This window comes from Eulemur rufifrons, chromosome 19 (genome assembly GCF_041146395.1).
Source record: "Eulemur rufifrons isolate Redbay chromosome 19, OSU_ERuf_1, whole genome shotgun sequence".
In the NCBI taxonomy this organism is placed as follows: domain Eukaryota; kingdom Metazoa; phylum Chordata; class Mammalia; order Primates; family Lemuridae; genus Eulemur; species Eulemur rufifrons.
In genome coordinates, this window is record NC_091001.1 from 38,467,093 (window position 1) to 38,480,782 (window position 13,690).

Below are 13,690 nucleotides of genomic sequence, written 5' to 3' on the forward strand. Positions count from 1 at the left end.
ATTTTAAAATGCTGGCTGCCACTAACATAGCCTTTCTTTTTGATGCAATCACTTAACTAAAAAAAAAAAAAAAAAGGAGAAGAAGAAGAAGAAAGAAAGAAAGAAAAGCATTTCTGAGCTACAAAAATTACATTTAAAAACTCACAGGAGTGATGCTCAACGCAGTATTTTGCAGGACAGAATCTAATCATTCTAATAGGATTGTGTTTTAGTCTTGCTGACCAATCATCTGTTTTATAAGCCCCTAAAGACCCTCTTGGGGAAAAAAGGCAACCATTTCCCCCAATTTAAAATGTCCTAGTTTGGTGGCATTAACAAACATATATGGGTGAGGCTAGGAGGGGGCAGAGTGGATGGGTGAGCAGGGTAAGAGATGCACTCTGTACAGAGCAGGACAGTTTCACAGCATTCCTGCCAGTTCTGTTAATAGAAACCAGGTGGTCTCACCCCACTTGCCTAGTGGACAAGTACAGTAAGCCAGCTTGTCCTATGACAGCTTTTAACCAGGGAACAACTGCATCTCTTTCCTTTCCACACTAAACCTGGGCTACATTGTATGAACAGAAACACTCAAGGTATCGGACCGGTGACTCACCTCCAGCTCCGACTTTGTTTGCACCCTTGGTCCAGCTCATTTCAGCTCTGCCCCGAGGCTGACGCGTGCAGGCGGCCAGGGGCAAGTCTGCGCAGGCAGATCACTGCCCTCTCAGAAGCGGAGCGTCAAGATCCCCAGTGGAGGTAGCCTTGCCAATCCCTGATCCACCTGCTCACAGACCCCCACACAGCCATGGCCACTACCAAAAAGGCTTCCTGGGATGTTAAAATCAAGGGACCCAGGAATGTTCTTTCTCAGGTGCGTACATTGACATGTATATCAATCTGAACAAATCACACGGCCTAATGCCATTTACAGAGCTGAATCTTTGGTTCCTTCTACTTTTCTGCATCTGTCATCCTATTTTCAAGAACATTTTTAACTGATTATTAAAATATACCTTTCTGCTTAGCACTACATAGTCTTTTATAAAAAAGACTGGGGAATTTTTCACAATGATAGAATGTTAGAAAGAGTTCCTGTGACTAACAGACTCTTTGCTCCCTCAATCACCCCAATTTTTAAAGTGTAAAAAGCGTCCCATTTTATATTCTAGAGGCATTCTGATCCAACTTCCTCTACAGAGGTAAATTTCTTTAGTGAGAAGCTGATAGTTGTTTAGGCAACCAGATTGCCTTCTAGTCACACCCCTTTACTCTCAGCACACTTCAGGCTGTTACCAATGGTTTCACACAGCAAGTCTTATTGCAATGAATTTGTTGACCTTCAAAAGCAGGAGAAGTGTTTCCACTATCTGGGTTGGGTCAGACATCATCTTGCCAGCAGGATCAACCAAGAGATATTAGGCTGCCCTTGTTTCCAGCATATTCTCGGCCACTGAACAACTCACACCCTGCCCCAGACAGCATTGCCCTCCATTCCACTTTGGGATCTTGCACCCCTTTCTGCCCAAGCCTCCATGGCCCCTGCCCAAAGTGTCCCCTGCTTTCCCATCTCTCACTGTACCTCCACCAAAGCTTAAAGGTCATCTATCACATTCAAACAATCAACGACTTCTAGAGAAGATACGTTAATGAGAGGTAATTTCACCCAAGTTTTCCATTTTACAAATAAACTGAAGAGCATACTGATGAAGTGAGTTGCCCACAGTCATGAGCTAGCCAGCAGCACAGCTAATGCTGTTAATTCTAAGCAAGGGTGGTGCCTTCCCTAACTCAAGGCTGTGTCTTGCCCAGTGACTAGTTATTTGTATTTCTATGATAACCTAAGTGTTTCAAGACCATGCCAGTTTGCTTTCCAAAACAAGCAAAGGCTTATTTGCACAGCTCCTTTGTGCTCTAACTGAAGGAGGGAGAAGTTACAGACCTCATGCCGGGTGGGATCTTTAGTTAGTGCTCCCCTTCTTCTGGGCTGGCAGCCACCTCCATTGGGACTACTACTAACTGCAAAAAGGAAACAAAAAATGCACCACTAATTCTGTTGTCATGGGGGTCATCGTTTAGGGCAATGCCCCTGTGAATTATTGGCATCTTCCACCCTCCACTTTAAGCTTCAGACATTTTCTTCAACTCTCTTAACAAAGGGAGCAACAACAAGTTTTGTTATGAGAAGTGTGGAAGAGCTAAGAGGCCAAGACATGCAAGGATGGCTGGAAGAAATGATTCAATCAGGGAAACCCTAAACTCAGAGGAGCCCTGAGCCACTGGGGCAGATCTCATGGTGATGGTGGCTTCAGTATTAGAGGCGTTTGAGAGACTGCCTGGGTCACACTCAACACGTTCCTGCTCACCAACAGGTGGTGCTCCTGAAGGAGCACTACCACGTGCCACTGTGCCCAAAGGCAATGACCTGCCTCCTTGTTGCTGGAGGTGTTCAAGCGGGAATCTGAGATGGGAAAGCCTGCCTTGGAAAGAAGGCTGTACTCCATGAACACCAAGGCTCTGTGGTTTTGTTACGGATTTTTCACAACAATAATTTTGACTATTGTTATTGGCATTGCAAGCTGCCCACATTAGTAGCTAGTCCCCTATCACATCTGTACACAATTCAGATGTGTGTAATTTCTCATGCCAACTAAGGGGCTGTTCTTCCAACCTTCTAGTTTGGCATCCATTTTTAGCCTTATTTTTGTTTTTCTTTAGAAATCAGTGGCAGTCTTCTTTTGTAAAGATCAACTGAGTACTTTGCAGACCAAAAAAAGCTATCAAAATATATGCTATTATCATTGTTTTTTTTTTTTAATTTGTGGGGACATGAGGAAATAAAATAATGCTCACATTGACAGGAAAAGTGATGCCTCTCTAAAAAGTTAAGTAAATTTGCTTTAAAAATACACATAATAAAACCACCCAAGATTCCATGCCAAACATCACCACCAACAAATTAAAAGCTTTATACCTTCACACTACAAACTTTAAAAGCCTCAATATTTAGGTGCAGGAAAAGCCATAGCTATATAAATTTAAGACACAGACACCTGATCAGTACATACAAACATATATTTTTGTATCTACAGAAACTTACATGTGAAAAAGAAAATCACACATGCAAACACGTTGGCTGCTTCCAAAAACTTGGCCCCGAAAGTTGACTATATTTTGCCATTGGCAGATGTTGTTTTTGTTTTTATCATTGGAGACGTCGGTATTTTTACACATTTCAGAAAAGATCGCTGAAATCACGAAGGCTTTTTAAAACACACTTAAAGTAATCATTTACATTCAGGGTCCAAAACAAGGTGTACATAGGAGTCAGCGTGGTATTTTGGCACTTTAATGAGATGTCCTTTTTTCTTCTTCCCCAACCAAATGCAAAATGATGTGTGATTCCCTTTTCAAGCCGGGTCACCTTTAAGAGCCCAGGGATGGCCATCACCACTGAATTGCTCACCAGCCCTCGCCAGAGATGTCTGCCCGTGCAAAACCTGTGACAAAGGACTGAAATGACAGCACTCTGACTCACTCCTACATTGTGTTTGTTTAGGAAGGCCCCAGAAATTGTATTTCACCAACCACATTCGCTATCAACACACAATTATCTGGCTTAATCATGTGGAACAGTGGCAAATTCACCTGGGGCTTAAGAACTAATGACATTCTCGTCTGAGCTGCTTTAGTGAAATGGCCTAGCACCTGAAGCAGGAACAGCGAGATTGCTCAAGAAAATTTGGTTTTCTGTTTTCATTTCACAGCATAGGGCCTCTGCTCAAATCAACAAACACTCCTGATTAAATAGCTGTGGTAGTCGACTTCTTCGCACTCGTGTGCGTGGCTCTGAATGTACATCGAGCACACCAACCTTTACAGGAAAAGAATTGCCTGTGACTTGTTGGCGATGTATTGTCTTTTTGATGGGGGAAAATAAGTAAATAAATTGGCATTGAATAATTTGGGTATGATCACAGTTATTAGTGGAGACGACCCCTCGATGGCTCAAGACAAGTCCAAGACAGGAGCCCCCTGAGTGCACTAATACACTCAGGTATATATTTTCATTTTCTCTCGCCATCTGCAGTGAGGGCATTAAGATTCTGCTTACTCCTGAAAAATCCAGCCCATACCTCGGCCTTACACCCCCAACACGAAAGGGCTTTGTGGAGTCGCTGCTGACTCTGCGGCTAAATCCCAAGGAGGGGAGAGGCCAATTTTCAAAAGCTGGTGGTGGCAAGAAATTGAGGGTTCAGACTTCCAAATGCTTCGGAGAAAGGGTCAGGTGCAGTGTTCTTCCTGAAAGGCTGCAGGGAAAACAGTCTTCGTTTATCAGAATAATGATTTATTGTCATTAGCACACAAAGAGCAACCAGAATAGCATCCCAAATTCCTTGTTTCCCTTTCAGTGTGTGCTCTACACCAAAGGTTCTTTTATTTACTATTCTTAAAAATTTTGTTTTATCCCTCTTGCTAGCAAGGACTATGGGACTCAAAGCTGCTAAGAAGCACTGCAGAATGTTTTAACGTTTACTAAGTTATTTGGTGTTGCTGCTAGCTCTGGTATCAGGCTTCCTGTATCAGACCCCCCAAAGGCTGCGGTGTAGGAAACATTCGGAAGTCCTCGTGCTTGCCAGCTGTAGACGTGGCTTCTGTGCACTCTGCCTTTAATTCACCTGTTCTCTCTTTCTGCCTCTCATCTCACCACTTCTAGCCACCCCAACATCACCACCACCCTCTACCCCCCATGCATGTGCAGAAATGCACAAACTCAGGGCAGAAGCAATAATCATCATGCTAAACCCAGAGCAGTAAAGATTCAACAAAGAACAAGAGAAATGAAGTACAAGTTGAGAATTAGTATGACTGAAGATTCACCATCATATTGACTTCAAATATTACATTTTTTTTAAAACAAAGAGGGAATATTTAATAGAAAAATCTTTCGGAACTAACAAGCTAAAGGAGTTTTTTGGGTGTGTTTGTTTTTGTTTTTGTTTTTTTTTAAGTTGAACTCCTAGATTAACCTGCCTTATAATAAAATGCCTAATGGCACAAATAGCAGTACGACAGGCTCCAGAAAAGACACATGCGAAGTGAAGTACGTGCGGCTCCTTGGTAGAGACTCTCAGATGTCACTGCTCTGAGACAGAAGAAAAATCCAGGAGATTGCCCAAGAACATAAGGGACTATGGGACATTTCTCACAATAAGTAGGCATTTATAAATGAGGCAGTCACAGGTGCAGAATTGGGGCTCGGACAAGGAGTACCGCTCGTTCAAAATGAATTAGCTATGAGAAACAAGTCTACGATCTGCCTCAGTACCTTTTCAAGTTCCTCTGTGAAGCTTCCAACGTGAAAATCACCTAAAAAATCTAAAACCACACTCTTCCCAAATATTACACATCCAGAAGTTCCTTGCCTTGCTAGAGAGTTCCATGCTTTATTGTTTTATTATTTTTGCATCTTTCTAGATTCAGTCTGCTCCCCGGAGACTTAGATTCGCAGTGTTGTCATATATTTAGCCAGCACCCACCATGGGACATACAGGTTAATAAGACATATTCTGCCATAAAAACACCACAGGGTGGGTGTTACAGGGGAAGAGAAAAATAAAACTAGTGAGTTTTACAGCATGCACGATAGGCATTGTGATTATAGAGAGATATGCAAAGGCTTAATGAGCAGAAATGGAAAAGACTGTTTTTTTTTTTCTATTGATGGAGGAAAGTGCAGAAACTTTCCACCACAAAAAATGATATTATACACAGGGTTTTCAAATATTACCAACAGTTTTGCTTTAGATTCTCAAAGTGAAAGAATAGAAAAATTTCATTCCAAGTAGAAGAAACAGCATTGATTCACTTATTTATTTATTCACTCAATAATAGTTGCTATTGCTCTAGGCACTGAAAATAGAGTTCTGGGAAAAATTATATGACCACTGTTCTCATGGGCTACAAGTCTACTGGAGAGACATAATATTTTCATATAATTACGTAGCTACAGATTGTGCTCAGTGGTCTAAAGAGGACGAGCAGGATGCTACAAGACAGAGTAACTGGGACAGTCACTCAGAGCAGTGCCAGGCCTCTGTGAGCAGGTGACACATAAGCTCAGACCTCAGGGATTGCAACAAGAAAGTCTTGTGCACTGAGGGGGGTAGGCATTGTAGGCAAAGACCCACCTCTAAAAGTGGTTACACTGGTGTCTAGACCAGATAAATCCTGACTGTTGCTGAAGAGTCTGGACCTACCGCCCAAGAAAGGATGAAACCAAGTAAATAGCCCACTTTGCAGAATTCTGATCTGCTTCTTCTCTCACTATTAGTTGTGTACATATGACTATGTGTGAATCCCTTCTCTTCCATGCATCCACTTCAAGACAGATGAGAAAAAAAGAAAAAGGTCAAATCTGATTATGAAGTAAAGAAAGAAATTCAGGGCAAAAAAAATCATCTCCTGGAAGCTATGGTTCTCCCTCAGCATCACCATACTACTCCTTTCACTCCCCTACACGGTCCTGTGGCACAAATGATCTTTCCTGCTGCCTCCGAATGAATCCTTTCCATCATCTCCCACAGGAAGTTGAATTATAATGTATCTTGTCTGACCATTCAAAGCTACATGATGTGTTTGTCTAATAAAAACAAACAAAACAAATACTTTATCTCTTTCATCCCTAGAGCCAAACCTTTTCTATTGCTCATAATCCACAGATTTCAAAAATAATTCATGATTTCTAATTAAGTAGGATGAAGTAGAAATACCCATACTAATTCACTACTAAAAAGATCTCCATTTCTCTCTAACTCTAGTAGTATATTTTAAGTTGCAAAAGGAAAGCAGTATCTGTGAACTATAAGTAAAGACCTTCAGGTAAATAGTGGGGATAATTTACAAATGATAATAAAGGGAAAAGCCAGTGCTTCACAAGGTAGAGAAACTCTGGACTAAATATACACAGAAATCTAGGCTCTGCCCAGTGCTGGCCAGCTGTGCAACCAGGTGGAATCCTCTTAAATTCTCTGAGGTTTTGTGACCTTAGATTTTCCACTAAATGGAGATGGTCCCTAGTTTTCCAGCCTACTTGGGCAATGATAAAATCAAATAAACTGCCATAGTTTAAAAAAGCACTTTCCAAATTACCTAACTATATGCCTCTAAACTTATTATACCATCATTGCAAATGAGGTTTCTTAGGTCACTAAAGTATGATAACAGAAAACTTCATCAGTCTATATGGTAGTGAAGTTGAAAGAAAGCTTCACGAGGGAAAAAAGAGAGATACATGGAAAATTGCACAGCACTGATAACAAACCCATCATCAGCTTGGAAACAATTCTCCTTGTGAATTCTCTCCGAAGGACCCAGGAAACGTCAGCCAGGTTGTTTGTTATAGAGAGCTGAGATGATCCCCTGATCCTGTTCCTAGATTCTCTGATTCAATAGATGGGGAGAGGACCCAAAGATCTGAATGTTTAACAAGCACCCCAGGTGATTCTTGCTAACAAGCAGATTTGAGAAACACCAGTGTGGTCCTTGATTAGCCATTGAAGAACTTTAAGTAGGAGATTGGCACTATCCAATCTACACTAAACCAATTTACAAATTTACTGTCATCTGGAGAGCTTCATACTTTAAGAGACTGACTTTTTGGAATCGTCCAGGGAGTTGTTAAAAATCCCAATGTCCAGGCCAGAGCACTCCAGGCCAAGTACAACAGAACCTCTGGGAGTAGGAACCAGGCATAGCATTTTTAAAGCTCTCTGGGTGATTCCAATATACAACCAGGTTTGAGAACTGAAAGAATATTGAGCGTGGCTTCTGACTCCCTACCAAACAGGATGGCCCACCTGTCTGTCTCTGGCTGGCTTTTGGTTCTAATAAGGAATAGTCAAAACTCATTGCATTAGCTATGAGTATCACTTGCTTTATTTTTCTTCATTGAACTTATCACTACTTAACATTTCAATATACTGTGGTAATATTCAAAATATATACACATATACAAAGGAAAATACACACAGTCTACTCTTTTAGAATGCATGTCTCATTAGATCAGGGGCTTTATTTGGAATAGTAGTACCTAGTATATGCTTAAAATACCTTTGTGTGTTATTGAATTGATATTACATATGCAGATATCTAATACAGTGATCTTTGTTCCTAATTGAATTGATATTACGTACAATTAGCAAGAAAGGGAGCAAATATTATCACTAACCAGTGCAAACTTAACAAAGCTGCGAGATTTTTTCAAGATGAAAAGAAACAAGAAAATAACTAGGTATTAATATTTTGTTGACAATGGTAATTGAGAGAGAGATCTTGTACACAGAGAGAAAAATGTTCAAAATATGAGCCTAATATTGATAATAATATGGGCATATCCATAATTAATTCCCCCCTTAGAACCTAAAATTCTCATAGATAACCAATCATTACTAAATCATTGTATCATAAAGTCATATAAATATACAAATATTTAACTATATCTGAACTCTTTATACTCACAACCCTTATGCCTTTATAAATCTCAAGTCATACACAAACAAAACCACAAATCAATAGACTTTCATTTAGCAAAATTAATTTAATGTGACACACGATGTTACCTTGCAGAAACAAAAATGCCAATTCTGCTTTTAATAGTAAAGGGTTCTATTTGTGTTTTTATTTTTAATCTGTCCATTTGGTTCTTTGTATTTTGAGCTTGATGGAACATTATCTGAATCACTTTTGTTGAAATATTGGTATTTTCTTTTTAAATAATGAATGTGTATTTTCCTTAACTTTAATGAGTGCTTATATTTAATACTGTACCTCAAAATAAAATATTAACAAAATATAAAATGGCAATTTAATCAAACTCTTCAAAGTGTAATAACTATGATGTTAACAATACATCTAGGTTGTTATCTGCAGAAATTGGATCCCTTCACACTGCAAATATGTTGCTAACAGCAGATTTATTTGAGAGCAACATAAGGACCCAGGTTACATAAGGACATGATAGTAAATAACATTTGTGTTGATGTATGTGTATTTATGGATAAATAAACATAAAAAAGATGTATGTACTATAAAAGGCCAAGAGTATCTATGTCCAAGTATTCAGGTTATAGGTCATTTGGGGGTTTGTTTTTGTTTTCAAAATAATTATGCATTAGTTGAATAATAAAAAGCCCTTTTTAAATGAAATATTCCATAATTAAGGGAAGGGTTTCAGGAAGTTGAATATAGTATGAACTTATTCTGTAAGGAAAAATGATGCAAGTGTATTTCAATATATTGAAAAGTTTCTGTATGTATACTGATAATTTAATACCTATCTCTGGATGATGAGATTACAGATGAATTTATTTTAAATTTTTCTTCTTTGTGCCTTTATGCATGTGGTAGGCACCTACAAATACAGCTGCCAATGACTCCTACCGCCCAACAGTCAGGCTCTTGTGTAGTTTGCTCCCCCTGAAGGTGAGCAGGACTTACTGACTGGCTTCTAATAAATGAGTATCACAGACAGGATGGAATGTCAATGTCACTTTTGATTGAGACTAGGTTTAACAAAGACTTGCTACCTTTTCGGTCTCTCTCTTGCTCTTTCTTGGAATGCTTGCCCTGGGGACACTAGCCACCATGTTGTGAGGCTTGGGTGGTGAAGGCCCAAAGCCCCTGAGTGAGCACAGAAACAAACTCACGCTCTCCTCCCTTCCCCCCGCCCCAGTACAGCCTTCAAAAGAGACCCCTGCCCAGCCGTCGGCTTGAATGTCACCACATGAGAGACACTCAGTCAAACACACACAGCTAAGCTGGATCCAGATTCCTGACCCACAGAAACAGTCAGATAATAAACATTATGCTTTGAAGACACTGAATTTGGGGGTAATTCGTTATGCGAGAAGAGATAACATTTTCTCTATTAAAAAATATCAACTTTATACGCAGAAAGAGAATTTTTATTGATTGATTTCCTCTTTCCCTGTTTTCTCTCTTGCTTTCTCCCTTTCTTTTTTGCAGAATAATATGGCTGAGTAGGATTACTCGGGATGCCAAGAAGGTAATCCCAGTGGGGTTTGCTCACACTGCCTTCAAATTCCCTGTCCTCTTGTTCTGATTTTGACTGGACGCACATTTGTTATTTCCTACTGTTAGGATCTTTCGCATTTCAAATAGGCAGACTATGTGAAGAAGTGACCTTGTGCCCCTGGGAAGACTTCCTGTACACTGCCATTGTCCCACCCTACTCTTGAAGCCATCATTCGAGTGACTCTGATCTTTGTCTTGAGATTCCTCTTCATAAAGGTAAAGCAGCAGTTTCTCAACAAGCAACACAACTGATGGATCAGACTCACCCCAAAACACTAAATAACGCATCTGTTCCCTGCTCTAGTCAGAGGCACAGAAAACAGAATCTTAAAGAGGAAGAGGAAATGATGGAAAGGAGGAAGGAAATCAAGTGATTAGACATCTGAGTGGAGGTGCAGGAGCATGTCCCATCGTGAACAGCACCAAGCACCACCTCCTGCATAGAAGCTCCTGTACACATAGCACCTGTCACTGATCCCAGGTTCCAGATGACATGTCTGAACCAGGAAAGATATGGCAATTTTCACAGTTACAGAATGGAAAATCTCCATGGTATAACAGTGGAATGTGTCTTTATTTGACATCATAAGAATCATGCCACAAAATGGAAGTAAAAATATTTTGAGAAGACGTGGGTGAGCCCCAGAATTCCTGCCTCAGAAGCAAGACAGCTTTTTGACAGACAATACTCTCCCCATTCACCAGGGTTGCTAGCCTATGGTGAGCTTAATTCAAATGAGTGGAGAAAAAAATTAAATACTGAGAAGCACTATTTGGGACTCATGAAAAGTGTGAGTCAAAATATGAAATACCCAAATAACTTCGGGTTATGGACTTTGTTTAATGATCACCTTACTGATCCTTTGAAAGCCATCTTTCTTCTTTTCTTTCCTTTTGCTACCTCTGATAGAATTGGGAGTTGATAAAGCTTCCAGTTTTGGTGCTAGAGAGTTCCTGTCTCTTTTAGCCTACACTGTAGCCTACACTACCCTCCATCTACCTCCTGTTATGTTTTTCTATTAGCAGTTTTTTCACCATCTCTGCTGCTCTTTATTCACACCTACATAGCAGAAAGAATGTCCGCAGTCTGCAGGAAAAGCTTGTGTTTGCTAATAGCCTGGAACTGAACATACCTCTTGATGCCAAATATGAGAAAAGTGCACATTTCTTCCTTTTACTTCATTTGGGCACAACTTTTCATTTTATGCACATGTAATTAGCTGGCATAAAGAAGTAAACTGAACCCCAAGTGCCCTCAATTCAATGTGACCAATATTCCTTTATTTTAAAGGGACTCATTAAATAGCAAATGTGCAACTTACAAAAATTATAGATTTCTTCTCTTTCCCTCTAAGCACGGCCTTTGGCATGTAACTTTGGGCTTCCTCCCATAAAAGCAGAGTATATTCCTCTAACCCTTCTGTTTGGATTGGGCTGATAGAATAGAATGGTGGTGTCAGTTCCAAGCCAAGGCCTTAAGGGCCTGTGGGTTTGCACTTTCTCACTCTTAAAGCTCTGCCATCAACAGCAGACACCCTCTGACCAGGCTGCTGGAGGGTGAGAGACACGTGAAGCAGGGCCCAGTTGCCTTACCTGTCCAGGTGGAAGCCATCCTGGATCACACAATAGCCAATCCCCAGACATGGGATCAAACCCAACCAAGATTAGCGGAGTCACTTAGCCAACCCTCAGGGGACCCCAGACATACAAGTGATAAATGCTTTTTGTCTAATGCCACTGAAGGAATTGTGGTTTAGTTACACAGCTTTACAATTGTACTAGATAACTGATACAGCAGTTTCAGTGTCTATCCTCACTAAAAATAAGACCTATTATGGAGACTAATTTGGGAAGTAAACTGGTGAATAAGCATTGTTGGTTCACATGTGCGTGTGTGTCTGTGCGTGTAAAATAGAGAGAAAGGGCATAGTAATATTTCTCTACATTGATGACTAAAGACCATTTTTATTTATTCAATCCCAAGATGACACTGACAACTCACCCATGGAAGACTCCTTTATTCATTCACTAATTTCATTTTCTATCAACTGTCAACTACCTACAGCATATTAGACATCAAGGACATAAAGTTGAATAAGCTGTGATCACTGCTCTTAAGGAACTTTCTTTCTACTAGATGACATACTGAAAACTATACTCTGGAGGAATGACTGCTCTACCTTCTCTCGCTTGTAAATCATAAACATGAGCTGATGTTTCACTATAGATAATAGTTCTTAGATGTTGCAAATACTACCTTCTATTTAATCACCTATAAAAATTGTCCAAATTTTTTTAAAAGTCAATTAATTCATTTTTCAGTATGTAATGTCACACCTCAAGGTAAGACTCTCCTTTCAAATGTGAAACTCTTGACATTGGCAGCATAGAAAAATAAAGTACATGTCGCTCAGTGGGTGCCAGGGACCTATATTATGTCCTACTGTTGGTTACAGAATTTTCAATATTTCCTTATCCTTTTCACTCATATGAACTGCAGCTTATAGCAGTGGTAATCATTTCCTGTGTTTGAAAAAGAGATGAAAGCATTCATGGATGAAAGCAAGTTGGATTTAATCTCCTTCTCTCTCATCCAGTGCACTGTACTGATCATTTTCCAAAAAAACAAGACTTAAGCTCATTTTTGTCATGACAAAACTAGTTTCATAATAATCAGATGGCAATTCCTAGTGTACACAATTCTAATATAATTACCAGGAGGAAATGTAGAGGGAGTTGCAGGTTTGAGATAAAGAAAAGCCTGTGAATTTTGTATTAATGTCTCAGACTCTCTTATTTGTGCAAGTAATCAATCTTTCAGGGAGTAGAATAGTAATTCTTTGTGAAAAAAATGACAAGAGTCGGAGGAAGAAAGAAGATAATCTGAGTTCCATTCGGTACACAGCAGGTCAGCTGTGATTGACAAAGCTCATCACAAAACTATAGCTCACAGAGTAATCCCAGTAGCAGAGTCTCATTTGCAGCCGAAGCAGTGTTAATGACATGTTTAACAGCTGCTTGTTGAAGTTTGGAATCTGCATTAACCCGCAGAGCAGTGAACAGAGAAATGAGGGAAAGTATTGAAATCAAGCCTTCATTATTCTGACAGCCCAGGTGAAAGGGTGCCCAGAGGTTGTGGAGAGGCGGGTAGGAGGGTCTGGAAGGTGGAGGGTTCAATTGCACGTAAGGACCATCTCGGCAATGACAGGGTCTGATCAATAAACACAGAAGACCATGAAAGCAAACCAACATGCTCAACTCAGAGACAATGAGGCAGGGAAGTCAGGCAACTGGAATGAAGGAATGAAACCAGGGCTTGGGACAGCAGATATTATGCAGGCATTACAATCGCTGAACATCGAGTCCGTATTGGACTCCAGTGGAGGCTGTCACATTGTGAAGACCAAGTGATGCCGTGTCTTCAGGCTCCTTCACCCCCAGGAATATTATTTATTCACCCGAGCTCTAAAACCAAAGGGTCATATATATCACAGTGTATTTTCTAGATTTGCTAAAATAGTGTTTATTAAATTCACTTCAATAAACTACTAAATCGGTTTTCTTTAAATACAACTCATGACAATGGCCCACTTTTTTTGTGGAAATCTCTCTGGCC